This window comes from Melospiza georgiana, chromosome 14 (genome assembly GCF_028018845.1).
Source record: "Melospiza georgiana isolate bMelGeo1 chromosome 14, bMelGeo1.pri, whole genome shotgun sequence".
Classification (NCBI taxonomy): domain Eukaryota; kingdom Metazoa; phylum Chordata; class Aves; order Passeriformes; family Passerellidae; genus Melospiza; species Melospiza georgiana.
Window position 1 is genome coordinate 3549078 of NC_080443.1, and position 16109 is coordinate 3565186.

Consider the following 16109-nt stretch of genomic DNA (forward strand, 5'->3'; position numbering starts at 1 on the left):
GGTGGGCATGGCAACAGCTGCCCTCCTATCCAGTGACAAGAAAGCAGTCTGCACTGATACATGGCACAGAAGAGCTGACTGACAGACCTTGGAGGGGCCAGGGCTGGCTGATGCAACCCCAGGGGTATAAAAGACTGAGCATCCATCTTGAAGGGGAACCGGCCATGTGGTATCCATGGGGGGCAGTTCCTAGCTCTGCAAATTTTTCCTTATTTAGTCCTTTGTTGTATTTTCGTTGAGGTTTAATAAACCTTTTTACATTTTCAAAGTGAGCGCTTGTTTCTCACCTCTTCTTTGCACCATACTCAAAGAGCAACAAAAGCTCCTTTCCTCTATCAAAGCTTTTCACTCCCTCAGAGTCCTCCTACAAACCTGAAAACACCTGGCAAAAACAGAGCTCCCAAAAGTGCCAGCTGATTTCAGCTGAACCCATGAAACTCCCAGCACACACTGTTATTTGCACTTTCTCAGCTCTAGGTACCATCCTGAGCCTTCAGTCTCAGGATGCTGTCAGGATCCAAATGGAGACTGCTGAGGGAGAGTTTTGAGAGTGGCAATTGTCATGTCCACTTCACAGGTGGCTCATTGGATGTATGGAAACATTTACTGGTGGCTCACTTGGTATATCAGAAGCTTTTTCACCTCATATATGGCAAGTTTGCTGCTAGCTTGCTGAATGGATCAGCAGTGTCCTGCGGTCAGCTTGCTGGTGTTAGCAACCCTAGTGTATCAACCACAAGCTCTAGGAGTAACTTCCAACAGGGTGCCTCATTTTCTGAAAAACAAAGCACTTTCTGAAGTTTTTGTTAGAGGCAACTTTAATCTTCAAAGAGGCAATGGGGAAGCATTCTTTGCTTTTTATTCTTTCCCTACAGAGCTGTAGTAGGAAACCTTTTAGTTTAGACTCAGACTGTGCCTAAAGGCCACAGGTCCTAGAGCTGGGAAAGAAAGTCTGGCTTGCACTGATGCCTTTTCCTTGGTCCTAAAAGTTAAGAGCCAGACATGGTTTAGGGTTTTTACCTCAGTATTTTAATAGGGATTCCTGTGGTGCACCACTTTGATAAGGTGGAATGCACTGCAATGCACACACACAGAAGATCAGGTATACAATTTATAGACCTTACAAATTAGCATTTCTAACAAAGTGCCCCAATGAGAGGCTTGAATGAATGGTGTGAGATCCTCTCATCCTGAGGAATTTTCTCCTGGATGGGTCACATTTTTAGTTTCCAGAATATATTGTATCTTGTTTTCTCAAGCTAGCTTACGCCTTTCTGGCCCTGTGAGGCCTCCAGGATGTTTGGTCTCCTGGCCTAACAGAACACCAGGACTGTGCTGAGTTGTCAGACTTAAGGAACTACAAGTGTGCATGCTAGGAGTGCTGAGGATGCATAAAAGATGTATAAAAATGTATAAAAGAAGAGACAAAAATCATCTTGGCATCAGCAGCAGGTGTGTCTCATACTCTGAAATATTCACCCTCCCTCAAGGTACAAGTGGAGCCTTTCACTCTTGCAGATACCAAAAAGCTTAAAACCTCCAGCAGCTGCTTCCTTTTCCTTCTTTCCCCCCACCTTGAATTGCCTTCCTGCCCCCTCTGCAGCCTTTCCTTGGCCCTCCTTTTCTGCACTGCCTTGCACTGCCTTGCTCACCCATCTCCACTTTGACTTTCCTTGCAATTTGTCCAGGTCCAGCCTTGCCTTTCCTTCCCTGCCAGGGCTCTCCTTGCTTTCACCACCTCTCCCCTGCCATGCCTTGCACACCCAGCAGTTGCCTTTGAAGCCCTCCCTTGCCTTCCATTATCTTGCTTATCCCACCCCACCTGCAATTCAAGACCCCTTTTTTTCTCTGAGCTTTTCCCAGCCTTCCCTTGCTTTCCCTGCTCCTCCCAGGACCCTCAAGGATCTCTCATATCCCAGTGTTTCAGGAGCACAGGAGAGGAAACCCTTAGGAGAACCATGTGAAGCCAGATCCATTTTTCTGGGCAGTTTTTGTCTGGGACCAGTGCTTGCAGGTACTGAATTTTGGACAGTACCAAAAGGGAAAAATCCACATTTTGCCCTTGGGCTCTGGGACCAGAATGACAGTTCTTTAGCATATGAAGGAAAATGTGCAGCCCCAGTGTTTTCAGTGTGAGATCAAGGCTGGACAGGCTAGCTGTTCCTGGCCTGGGAGCAATCATTGAGTGTGCTTCCCACTTGCCTTGCCTTGTCCTGGCAACCCAAGTGGCCAAGTTGGCTTCCTTGCCTGTCCTTCTTACTCTCCCTTGTGTGAAAAATGTGTATTTTATGATTGGTTTTTCACAAATATTAAGATGAATATTATATGTGTTGTGTTAGAAAGTTATGCTGTATTAATTCTCTTAAGTAGTGTGTTAAATATAGTTTTAGGTTATAACATAATGTTAAAATAGAAACTATGCTGTGTAAGATACTTTTTTTAAAGAAAGGACTCCCACTGAGATAGCAGCCGCAGGACACCCAAATCTTACAGAGAAAAAGAATTTATTGCTCTCTTATCAGAAGAGAACCTCCTCTTTCCCACCTCACTCAGCCATGGAGACACTGGCAGGATTCAGAGGAAGAAGCTGACACTGACCAGACAGAATCCTGTGTTTGAATGGAATTTATGCCTCATGCATGAGGTGTATGAATATGCAACAGGGTGTTGTTTTTAAGGGTTAATCCTCTGTTAACGTGGGTCCTTTTTCAGGCTTATGCTGCCCAGCAGAAGTACCTGGACCATCCGTAACTCTTTGTTCTTATTGTCTTATATTGTCCTAATCTCAATTGTTTAAATTATTACTACTCTAATTATATTACTATTTTTATAACCATTTTATTACTATTAAACTTGTGAATGTTAAAAACAAGTGATTGGCGGTTTTCACACTTGCCTGGCATTAACTTGCATGCCCATATTGCTTTCTTGTCTCATTGTCAGGCCTTGCATTGCCAGGCCTTTATCTCCTCAGCATTTCCTTGCCATTCCTGACTACCCCTATCCTTTGCCTTCCTGACTCATCCCTTGCCCTTTGTACCCCTTGAATTGACCTGCTCACCCATTGCCCAGCTTGAAATCCCTACCCATTTTTACAGCTGTCCTTTGCCTTTATTTCTCCTCCTAGGACTCTCCCTGCCTTGCCTGGCACAGCCACCACTTGATTTACCCTGGCCTTGCACCCCTCCCTTGCCTTGCTCAGCCCTCCCCACCTTCAATTCAATATCCCTTTTTTTCCCCCTGCATTTCTTGGCCTTGCCCTGTTCCTCCCAGGGCTCTGAGCCCCTCCAGGTATCCCCAGCGTTTCAGAAGCTCCTGTGGGGCTGTCCAGGGCAGGTTTGTCCTGGCAGCTTGGAGTGCTCTGGAGGCCTGGTGGGAAATGTGTGTTAGAAGTGACCTGTGGATGGTTTGAAGAGTCCTTTAAGGGCTTGTGAGAGCAGAACAGGGAATAAACAAATCAGCTCCAATAGGTTGAAGACTGGCTGCTGATATTTACAGAAGACTTGACCTCCAGTGAACCTGTTATTGTGGCAGTAATGAGTAGTGATAATTGGGCCTTCTTATCTCCCAAGGCCATTTGCAAGTGTGGAACAGGCAACTTCCAGGGATGATGCAACTCCTTAACACCACAACTTCCTTAGTGACTATGGGAGCTGTTGTTTTCAAGCATTTTCAATTTTTCCTCCATCTAATTTTGCAAAATGGAGGCAGATGAGGGCTCAGACGATGAAATCCTGTGTTTGGACAGGTGGACTGAGCTCCTCATCAGGCATGATGGGCATCTAAACCTCAGGAACATCAATCTACCAGCACTATCCATGTCCAAAATAGTGAATCATAAACTCATGGGATGGTTTGGGTTGAAAAGGATCTTAAAGCTCATCCCATTCCACCCCTGCCATGGCAGGGACGCCTTCCACTGTCCCCAGTGTCCAGCCTGGCCTTGGGCACTGCCAGGGATCCAGGGGCAGCCCCAGCTGCTCTGGGCACCCTGTGCCAGGGCCTGCCCACCCTGCCAGGGAACAATTCCTTCCTAAAACTTCATCCAAATAAACTCCCTGTCAGTGTGAATCTGTTTTCCCTTGCCCTGTCCCTCCATCCCTTGTAAATAGTGTCTCTCCCTCTTTCCTGTCAGCTCCTTCAGGCACTGGAAGAAAAGAAGGATTACCAGCTCTATTCTTTCACTTAGTTACTAAATTTGATAAAGAATTTTGATTAGAGAGCATTGCTTTAAAAAAAAAGGAAAAAAATCGAAAATAGACCCCCCTCCATTTTTTAATGTAATGTATGTTTGTGTGGATTAAAAAAAGATTTTTGTTTTGCTTTTGATGCAATTGAAAAGCTTGAAAATGTAGCAGCACACAGGAACAAACTCTCAGAAATATATTTTTAAATGTGACAGGTATTAAATACATAGTCCAGATTCTTTGGAGAAACACCTATTTGCCATCAGTTTGCCATACTGGGACAGGTTTAGCATCACTTAATATTAGGATTTTTATTCAACTGCTTAACTTCAGTTCATACAGACCTGTGAGAAATATGAATGTTCAAAATATTTCAGCTTGGAGCCTTCATGGACTTACAGAAGTTGGATAGAGGGAAAGAAGAGAAATGTTGTTCACAACATTTAATGTAACAGAAATTCTACTGTATCAATGACCAGCTGAAAAAATTAAATGTTTTAAATAAGGTCAGCAAGGTTTGAATGCAAATTTATGTTTTATATTTTATAATCCTGTTATATTTCTGTGAACGAGAGGATGGCAGAAAAACCAACTTCTGTCCCAGCTCTGCTCTGAGCTAAATTAAATTTCCAAATAAGCACCAGATGGAAAGAGCACGGTTTCTTAAAGGCTGAACTTCCAGGAACTCATTCTGCTATTGCCATCTTGTGGATGACCTGCAGCATGATGCTGCTCCTTTGGCATCTCTCCCATCCTGCTTTGGTGAGGAATTTTTCCTGATATTCCACATTGCCATGGCAATCCATTACCTGAAAATTACGAAGTTCTTTATCTCAGAATAATTGAATTTATTAATTTCAACTAGCCCATTAAAGAAATTAATCTTGTCTCCATAAATTGTCAGTTCATTGTCCAAGTAAGATATTGAACAGTTGTGAACTGAACTTTAAAAAATATCAGCTGTGCCATAAAAATGGTTTTAATTACCTTTGTATGGTTCCCTTTTTGCTGGAGGATTGCATTGTGCTGAAGAAGAATGAGCCATTGCTTAAGGCACAAGGCTTACATGAATCACAAGAGGATTCAAAGTCACAAAGCCTTGAAGATAAAAGTTTTAAATATGAATGTGTAACAGATGGTGCAAAACTCAGAGACCCTGGTGCTCAATGGGAGGAGCTATATTATATATAAAAAAGAAACTTTCCAGCAATATTGTGGACTTGGCACCTCTCCACCATGGGGGAAAGAACTGTGTGGGCAATGTTTTGATTTTCTTCTTAAATGTGGCATCACAGAGGCATTGCCAGCCTCTGACTGAGCCGGCAGCGTGTCCCTCTTCAGAGCCATCAGAGATTGGCTCTCTTGGGCAGGGTGGAAGCTTCTAGAAGCCTCTCACAGAAGCCACTTCTGTGGCCCTCCCCACTGCTGCCAAAAATGAGGCTGTGCCAACCCAGCCCAAAGCCTGTGAGTTTTGCACCACAGCAGAATTTTGAAGGACTTTGTGTGCTTTGTCAAGGTGGTCCCCATTGGTACAAAATTAAAAGGGACATTAAAAGAGAGCAGCTTTTATAAGTGCTAAAGCCGTGACCTGAGCAGAAATATGCCACTAAAAAAATTCAAAAGACAAAAGACTCAAAAGACAGAAATTTTAACTTTAGAAAAAACTCAAGGAGTAACGTAGAAAAGACATAAAGACAAGACATAACATAGAAAAGACATAAAATAGAGAAGATGTAAAGTAGAAAAGACAGCCCCTTTCAGGCATCATGCTATGTATTTTGTCAGCCATTTTCTGATTAGAGGAAAAGACTCTGTCATTAAAAATAAATTACAAAAGTAGTTTTTTCCTACCCAGTTTTTTCCCTACACAGTAATTTCTGCATTTCCCACTGTGAGTACATGATTAGTCAGTGCCTATTCACACAAACTCTGTGAGCTTGCAGAGCACAGGCAAAGGAGGGCTGGGAGAAAATCCTTTTAAATCAGCACACACTGTGGAGTTCCTCAACACTGCTGTCAGAATTAGAGTACTCAGAATTCTGCTAAGGGGAAGGAGCCTCCCAAAAGTTCTTCTGCACTTGGACAGAGGGGCAAACCTGACAGCTTCACTTCTATAATGATGGTCATATAAAGGTCCATGTTATTTAGGATACTCTGTACCTCTGTCCCAGTCTAGTTTTATACCTCACACCCACGGATTTGAAGGATTTCTGATGGAGAGAGCCCCTGGAGAGGAGCAGCAGATCTGAGGGTGGGCACTGGGAGTTCTGAGCTTCACTCAGTGAAGATCCTGGAGCTCAAGGTTTGGGAATGCAGGTGTGAACCACGCTGGAACCTGCCAGCTTCAGTGGTCAGTTCATGTGGCCATCTCCAGGCTCACCACATTTTGTCACCTGGCACCAAGAAACATCTCCCTTGGGGCCTGGGGCCCTTGCCAGCCCACTGACATTATAATTGTAATTATAGTTATAATATATGTCATAATTATAGTTATAATTAACGTTCACAAAGCTTCACTCGCCCTCCAGACCTGCTGTTACCTCTCCCTGACTCAGTACAATACCTACACACAAGTTAGGGAATGTAAAGCAGTTCTGGGAGAGAAGATTTTTCTTTTCTAAACTGGCACCATGGGTTAAAACAAATATTTAAATTTTGTCTGAAGATATAAATTTGATATTCTTCACTTAAAGATATTTAGAGGTTTCTGAGGTAACACAGGCAAGCTGTCTGGTGCTTAAAACTGACATGAATGTTCAAGTTCAAAATATTTTGCATGATGTATTTTATTCATTGTATTTGTATTTATTATGTCAAAAACTATCCTCTGAAAAGAAATTATTAAAGGGGGCAGTTGTAGACACTTTAAGAGTTGTTTTGCACCTCCATCTGCAAAAAGCTGTAACAGTTCATTGGGATTATGGTTTGCTAGGAGAAGGAGCAAAGATCCATCCCTGGCAGTGCCCAAGGCCAGGCTGGATGGGGCTGGAGCAGCCTGGGACAGTGGGAAATGTCCCTGCCATGGCCGGGGTGACACTGGATGGGCTTTGAGGTCCCTTCCAACCCAAACCATCCTGGGATCTCTCTTTGCAACAGATCTTGAAATATGACAACATTCTGGTGCTTTTTTGTTATGTATATTTTTAATTTCACTCTGGTTAAGCTGAGCTCGGTGCTGTTTCCCTCCCTTTGGGGTGATGGCTTTTCTGCCTGAGGCCCCATTGTCCATTAAACCTGCAGGGAGATGGGCAGAAACCCCTCACAAAGGACAAACCCTCTGGGCTTACTGCAGCTGGTTAATGCCCAGGAGGGACACAGAAAAAATGCTTCTGCACACATATGTACAATTTATATTGGCCAGCTCACCATTCCATAATTAAGAGGTAAAAAAATATAAATGCATGTTTATTTTCTTTAATGTATTTCTCTGGCTGTACGATTTATTGCCCAGACATGAATTACTTGTGTGAATCCTATTTTCCACTCCCTGTCTCCTCACCCCCAGCATCTCTAGCACACTATTTTTGTATTTCTTTAGGGATTTAGATCCTATCAAGTGATAGCCACGTGCATTTAACTCCACTGATTTCAGCTGCAGGACTCTTTGCATGAATGAACTGCAAACTGAGTTTTAGAACCCTGAACAAGATGTGTGAAGTAATTTTGAATAGCTCCCACTTACATTGCTTAGAAGGTCTGAGGAGCTGTTTATTTTCTGAGGGCATTTTGAAGTCCTGATACTCCAGGAATTCAGAATGCAGTTTCCATATAAATCCTGAATTTCATTAGAGATTATTAGAAAAATTGAAAGGCCTTGCAATAGAGAAGTAATTGACCTGTTCTGTTCAAATGAAGAACACTTCTGTACAGTTTAATAAAAAGCATCTGTCATAAAGATTATGTCCTACACATTGTGGGAATTCTGTCACCACAGACAACACAGATTAATTGTAATAAACAGAAGTTGCCACTAAAGCTCTCAGTTTATGCCGTCTAATATTGTGTGAATAAATTTCATTTTCTAATATTACGAAACAGTAAGAGTATAATAAATCAAGTACCTAGGTCCTTTGAGAATTTTTGCATAATTTACCAAAACAAATTTATTTTAGCAGTAAAGCTACTAATTTACATGGGGAAGAATGGTTTTCCTAGCGTGATGAATTTAATTTCTATTTCCCTGTTTGCATGAATTCACTCAAGCAATTCATCACTGCTGGAATTAAACTACAGCCATGTTTTAGTTGGGCAGGCACATCCAGGCCTGCCCAACTACACCTGGATGGCAATAAAGTGTCTTTCAAAGATAGGATGTGAAATTTAGTGAAAAATACAAAAAATATAAACAATAAGATGCTGCACAGAAATGGAATTTTAGAGAATTTTATCCATGGATTGGTTGTCAACTTCTCATTTCTGAGGTCTAATGGGATATCTTTTATAAGGAATAAAGGTGTAAAAGAGAGTTTGTAAAATGAGTGGGTTTAAATTAGGACAGAATGAACTTTCTCTTCCGATTTTTGAAATGAGTCATCCATCCAAACACAACATGCACAATATGGGAATAAATTATATTTTGCAGTCAGTTCAAGGTGGTTCATTTTGGGACTGAGAAGTGAAATAATACTACTGGCAACCCAAGTGTGAAAGGAATGAATTTGCAGCTTTATGCCCATAGTCCAGCATAAAATAATCCAGTGGCTGCTGGGAACTCAGAGTGGGTGAGTTTGTAGGTATGGCAAGCAGAGCAAGGATGTGTTTCCATGCCTGCTCTCTTTGGAGAGTGCAGCTCCCAGGCAGGAGGCTCCTGTAAGTTGGGATTCAGTCAGATTTGTGCAAGGATTCCATCCTTCCAACAGGGCAGGGCAGGGCAGGGCAGGGCAAAAACTACCCAGAGTTGTTCCTTGCTCAGTCAAGAAAGCCTTGAAATACTCACATGCCTTTTATTTCAGATATAAAACCAAATGGAAAGCTGCAGGAATGCAGGACAGAAAGCACAGTAGCTAAAAATGGACATTTTCCCCATCACAGGCAGCATCAGATCCAGTGCTCACTAACAAACACAGTCACAGGAAACTAAACAATAAAGGAAGTTCCCCTTTTTCCCCTTTTTCCCTGTTGAGCTGAAGGCAGTTGGTTCTATTTCAAGGCATAACAGTAGAAATTGGATTGTGCCAGTAGATATTCCAGGAATAACACAATACAAAAGAAAAAGATCCAGATTCTTACAGGAATGGACACCGTGATCAGACTGGCCCCTTTCCACCTTTTCACCTCCCTCCATCCTTAGGAAAAGAAGCAGGACACTTCATTGTCATGATCCAGAAGTGGTTTATCAGGCCAGTGACCTCTCTATTTATTAATTTATTATTATTATATATATCATAATATAATAACATGATGCCCTTGTTAAATTACAATGATGCAAAGCTTGTTCACTAGGTAATGACACAACATGTTTGAAAAGCTGTCACTTACTCTATTTAGCACACACAATATGGAAATTAATTTCACAGAGAGTAACTTGCTCCTCTGAGGGAAAAGGACACTGCAGGTATTTATAGACTATTTGATTAGTTCCTTTCAGCAGCATCAAATAGGATGATGCTGGAGCAGTCTGTATTTACTTAATACTGAACCTAGAAAGAACCCATCATTTACATATTCTCCTCAAAAGCACCAGCTGTACATTCTTAAATAAAGTCATAAATGGCACTTACAACATTCTTTTAATTAAAAAAAAGACACTCTGTGGTACAGACTGTGCCTGTACTTCACTCTCCAGACTTCATATGTTCAAAACTCTATAAATGTTCTCAACTGGAATAAGAAGAAGGCAAGTTGCGACTTCACTTGAAAATGAATTTGTTTACTTGTGGAGTCTATGCACTTTCAACAACATTTTCTTTACATATGTTATAGATAATTATTCCAAATATAAGAGTTAATATGTAAAGGAAAACATTAAAGACAGCAGGGTAATTTTTACCTCCAACCATCAGTTCTCCTTCACCCTTGCCAGATTCACACCTGTGCACTGCAGGCATTGCTTGTAATTTAATGCTTAATGAGAAATTGCCCTTTGTATAAGTTTTAGTAGTGCCAACAGCAAGCTGGAGGGGTTCCCTTCTGTTTTTGAAAGAGTGTGTCCCTGTTTCCCATGTAACTGGATGTGAATTCTTTCTAGGGTCAGGATTTTGTTCTTTGCTTGTGGCAACAGAGTCCTGGAACTCCTGGATGCCTTTATAGCACACAAAAAATGATTCTTGTTTAGACACATTGTTAAGTCTCCTAAGAATATTTGCCATATTTCTCAAACAACTTGTTCCAACTCCTTTCCTTCTTTGTATTTTTATTTCTTTGGTTTTCCTGATAACCAGTTAGAGATGTTACTGTGTCGCTGTCAGATTTCCCCTCTCCCTTTTTTTCCCCTTTTTTATTTTTATTTTTTCTTTTTCTTTTCATTCTGACTTGTAAGGTCACATCTTGCTTCCTCTGTGGAAGCTTCCAACATACAGAATGTTTCTGCTACACTTCCATGGCTATTTCAAATATCCCAAGCCCTTCTACAAAAGAAGGCAATAATGTCCTGAACACAGTGTAATGCTTCCATTGTACATTAGACTATTTCCTGTATTTTCTTAATAAAAATATAAAAATAAAAAAGGAGAGGCAGAGGGAAGGGAAGGAGCAAGGATGGAGAAATAATTTTGTTAAGGAAGCTCAACAAAACCTCAAGAACTTTCTAGAATGAATAATTTCAAACCCAGCCTTTTCTGTCCTTGATAATGCAGGGTGCATCTTCCCTTTAATAATTCCTCCCATGTGGGGATTTGGAATTACATCATCTGTACCATGGAGCTCTATAGCAAGCAAGACACCCAAAAGCAGAAGTTCTTTATCAAGAAGTTGAGCTTTCCTTTGATTAGGAAGCAAGTCTGTAGCCATTAGTCTAACACATCAAGTCTTACAAAGACTCAGCAGAACAGGCCCACAAAACTCTAAACTTTCTGTACAGTGTCTTGTTTTGACAGCTCCATAAACTTAGAAAGCATTGGGGATGTGGGTTGTATTTTTTTTTTAATTTAATTTTAAATGTTCACTGCAGAAGAAGATTGGACCTGTGAGAATAAATAATTTCCTGCCCTCTGCACAGCAGTTCCCACCCCATCATGGCATATTAAGCACACATTACCAATAAAGACTGCTTGAGTCATACACAAAAACGTTGGAAAGTGCTCAAGACTGAAGTAAAATTTTCTAAATCATGAACTGTTAACACTCATGTTCTCTGCTACAACTTGAATGCCTGCTAAATGGGTGCTTTATTGCCCCAGCTTTCATCACCAGCTCCTGCAGTAATCCTTCTGTTTAATGATCCTGATTTAAAAATCGTTACACTTAACAACTCCTGGTATTTTACTTTCAGCGTTCTGGCATTCAGAACTGCTTAAATGAAACAGTTCAATCTTCTAAGTGACAATAATAGTTCTCATTATACCAACCTGCAGGATTTCCATTCTGCTACATTTTGATATATTATGGCCCTGCTTGTCTATGATCATTAGTTTGTTTTAAAAATATACTTAATCTTTGTCATAAAGCTCATCAAATATTGATTTTTTTTTGTTTGGAAACAGAACTTTCTTCCTGGGAATTACTCTTCCTCTACCCATGCTGGACATGGGCTAGAGTTTAGCTTCAATCTGAGGATCTGATTGGATCATGGTGCTATACAAGTGTGTATAAAAATGCATTAAAACTGCCAGTTGTTAGACTAATTCATTGATATTACTCATTAATCTCTGTATTATTAGATAAAAAGTAATTAGAGCAGAAGACTTGGGTAAAGTGGTGGTCTTGAAGCCTGTCAAAGCATCTACACTTGCCTGTTGTCATGATTTTATAGTGAAAAGGGGAGGAGAGGAAAAATTCAAAACAATTTTCTACACAGTTTTCTCCTTTGAAAGGAGACAATATTCTGTTTTCTGTGTAATTGCAGCATCTGTTTGTCTGTCCAGCAGTTCAGCTGAATTTGACAAATGGGCAATGGTCTCACAGAAAATAAACTACCATGAGTGCTGTGAAAACATGGAGCTACACTGTTCCCAACAGATACAGTTCCATTTGTTCTTTTCTACCTCTTGCTGATTAATAGATAGGGAATAGGAATGAATGAGAGTACTAAAAACAGTTGTGTGTGATGGAGAGAAAAATAAAGAGCGGAATTCAGAAGATGAAAATTAACAGGGGGATGGAAGAAGAAGAGAGAAAGAATCAACAGCTTTGACTTTTTCTTTTAATTGGTGATATTTGAATCACAGAATCATTAGGTTGGAAGAGATCTTCAAGATCATCAAGTCTATCAAACCATGGTGAAGAAATTTTCCAAGCACAGGCACAGGATAAATAACAACAGAAGTACAGAATGTCTTTAATACAAAATCTTCCTTTTTGTAGAAAAAGCAAAAAGAGTGCTCAGGCCTTGGCAGGGGCTGCCCAGGGAGCTTTGCAGTGCCCATCCCTGCAGGTGTCCCGGCAAGGGCTGGAGGTGGCACTCAGGGCTCTGGGCTGGGGACAAGGTGGGCACTGGGCACAGCTGGGACTCCATGGGCTGGCAGGGATTTCCCAACTCCAATGATTTTGGGTTCCTGTGATAGCAGAGACTTCAGTGACTGTGTGAAACTGATAAGGCCTTAGGAATTTCATGAACTGGATTCCATGGACTGAATTCCATGTGCTGAATTCCATGCCCAGCTGCTGTTGGAATGGAAAGGGCTCTCTAGGTGTGCATCTTATGGGTTTCTGTAACACATCCAACCCGTTGGCCTCTGCACTGAGGCTGTCCCAGACCCTTGTGGTCTATCCCAATTCTCATGGATCTCATTTATTTGCTTAAAAGGATCTTGGAAAAGCTTTTGTGTTGGCAGTTAAGCTCTGGAAGAGGCTCAAAGTGAGGAATATCATTAAATCTTTCTAGCTACAAGTTTCTGGAGAGCTTTGTTCCCACTCCCTGTAACTCAGTGTAGCCAAGACTTCATTCAGAAGTTTTACAGACCTCGTGTGTGCCTCCAATTGGTCAGTCACTTTTTTACCATACCAGGATTGTTTTCACATGGGAACTTGCTAAGTGCTAGCTGCACTTAGAAGAAATGATAGGCCAGCCATGGATCTAACATAGAGCAGGACTGATTTTATGAGGCCTTTCTTTAATAATTTTTCTACTTGATTGCAACACAGTGAATCAAAATGTTAGGAAAATTAATCCACAAACACCAGAGGTTTATGTCCAAAAAAGAGACAGAGGCTTTATTTGGCTTTATTTGAATAAAGGGAGAGGCCATGGGGCATTCCCCTGGGATCTCTCCAATTTTTGGAGGACTCAGCCTCCCTTTTCATCCCAATTTCCCAGCCACATTTCCCTTCTCTCTTTCCCCCTTGGCTGAGGTATATGAGAGGTACAGACTTCCCAAAACACCTGATACCAGAGATTTCCCTCTAAGGTATAACCCTCCCTTTTCATTTTTAATTCTTATGGAATTTAGGGGTTTTTCTTCCCTATTGTTTCTTTCATTTTCAATGTCTAATTTCATTTATCAGCAAACCTAAAGTTTATTTGTAAAAGCAAATATCTTTTCCCAATCATCAATCAGTGGAATCCTTCCCTTTGTTTCTTTTATCTCCCAGTGCTGGTTTTATCTACCAGCAGACCCACAGGTAGTTTGTAAAGACAAATCTGCCATTCCTCTCAAAATCAGTTACCATGATAGCACAATCTGCCCAGTGTGTGATCACAGCTAGAATCCCCATTGCTTGGCACAGCTGGCACGTGTGCAGTTAGTTGGGAGCCAGAGAGCTGCAAAAAGGGGTGCTGCTGGGGATGCTCCTCTTGTTCAACTCAGCAGCAAAGTGGCACAAGTTAGAGCAGTGATTTTCACTTTAGAATACCTTTGCCTTTGGGAGTGCACCTCACAGAGGCTGCTCTTCTGGAGTCTGAAATGCCATGATGGATGGGAAAGCATCCAGAAGGCAGAGGAAGAGCATCAGGCCGAGCCCTGCAGGGTTCCCTTGCATCTGGCAAGGAGCAAGGGCTGAAAGGCTCCTGCCACCCTCCCCTGTGCCACCTGAGCTCCTTGCATGCCCCAGCAGCTTCCTGGTGCCTCTGGCTGCAGATCCAGCTAAGACCCAGCCATGTCCAGAGATAAAATCCTGAAGCAGCTCCACGGGTGCTGTGTTGCATTGTCCCTGTGAGTTCTGCAGTTCCAGTCTGTACACCTGCAGGTTTCTAGCCAAAGCTGCTCATGTCATATTAGACCTGCTTATATTTTATACTGCACTGACAATATGTAGATACTGTATTGGCAATAAGTTCAGTCATAATGACCCACATGATCAGTGCCATACATCTCACACCTGACCAAGAGTGTTCTCTCTGAGCCTGCCACAATCCCCAGGGTTATCTGGGCCCAAGTACCCCAAGGTAACGTGGCTGCTCTCAGACTGTCATCCATGACCATCCTAAGGGTGTCACTGCCTTCATGACAGGGGTTTAGAGCATTAGCTCTCCAATTCCAGGGGCAAGGGACAGGTGGGACTTCAAGTAGTGCTTAAGGGTGGCTATAAAAGCTCCAGGTGCTTCCCAGAGGGGGAAAGGATCCAGTTCTCTGTCCTGAAAAGCTTCACTGGGAGAAGAGGAAGACAGTGCAGGATCTCATGGAGTTTGCACCATGCCTGGGCAGGGCTCAGCCTTCACAGATTTCTTCCCATAAGAGATTCCTTTCTCTGCTTTATTGGTAAACAAGATGTGCCAATGCCAATCCTCGAGGTTCTTATGGCTCTGTAGGTTCTTCAAAGAGCTTCCCAGTTTCCCTTGGTCTTCTCAAGGTTTGTCTTCTGAAGAATATTTGGATGATTCAGTTTCTTTATCCTCAGCTGAAATCTCAAGGTTGGCAGTATCACTGGAGAAGAAACCACATCATTCCCATCATACAGGTGCAGAAATTGCCTTTTAAAAAAAAGGGCAATTTTTCCCCCTTAACCTCTGTATTCCAGAACAGGAGAGAAATGTTTTGTAGAATCATACACCAATAAAAATGAGGACTATCATGAATAAGGCCATTTGGAGATCACAAAGTTCACCAGTTCCGTTGCCCTTCTTGCCATTTACACAGCAAATGAAGAAGAGTTTGTTGGTTCTTGGCCCTTGACTGACTCTGAATATTCTGCTCACTTTCTAGGTATAAACACTTGAATACAAATATTTCTCTCAGTCACAAAAGAGAACACAGCACAAGCTCTCCAAATGCAGCAAGTGGCCCAGAAATCTGGCAATCTGATTGTGGCAGTACCTATCTGAGAGCTCCAAGTATGGAGGATGGGCTGGCCACAAGCAAAGGCAGCTTTGGGAGGGAGCACAGCTGCCACTCCTCCAATTTCCCAAGTGGGAATAACCCTCCCACCTGTTCCACCAGACCCAGTGTGCTGCTGGGGGAGCCCCTCAGCTGAAGGGGCCTGGGGAGACGTTGGACACTAGCCTGTTGTTCAGGTGTGACAATCAGTGACCCATCAGTGACTCCATCAGTGACTCCGTCGTCACAGATGGTCACAGATGTTTCATCCTTTTCCTTTTCTTCTTCCTCTGGGTTTTTTCCTTCTTCTTGCAGTATCTCCTCTTCTGAAGGAAAGAATTATCCATAAATAGAAGACAAGGCACATTGCCAATCCCATTGAAGCTGAGAAGTCCCACTTCCCCAACAGTGGCCTGTCCCAGAAACAATGGATGCTGCTGCTCCTCTCTGAATCCTCATGTTCATTCTCACTCACAGGGGATCATCTCATCCCCTGCAATGCCACGCACATCCAACCCTGACAAAAGCCCTGCCAGCCTCTCTCCCAGCTTTCCCAAGCTTTTCTGCCTGGCCG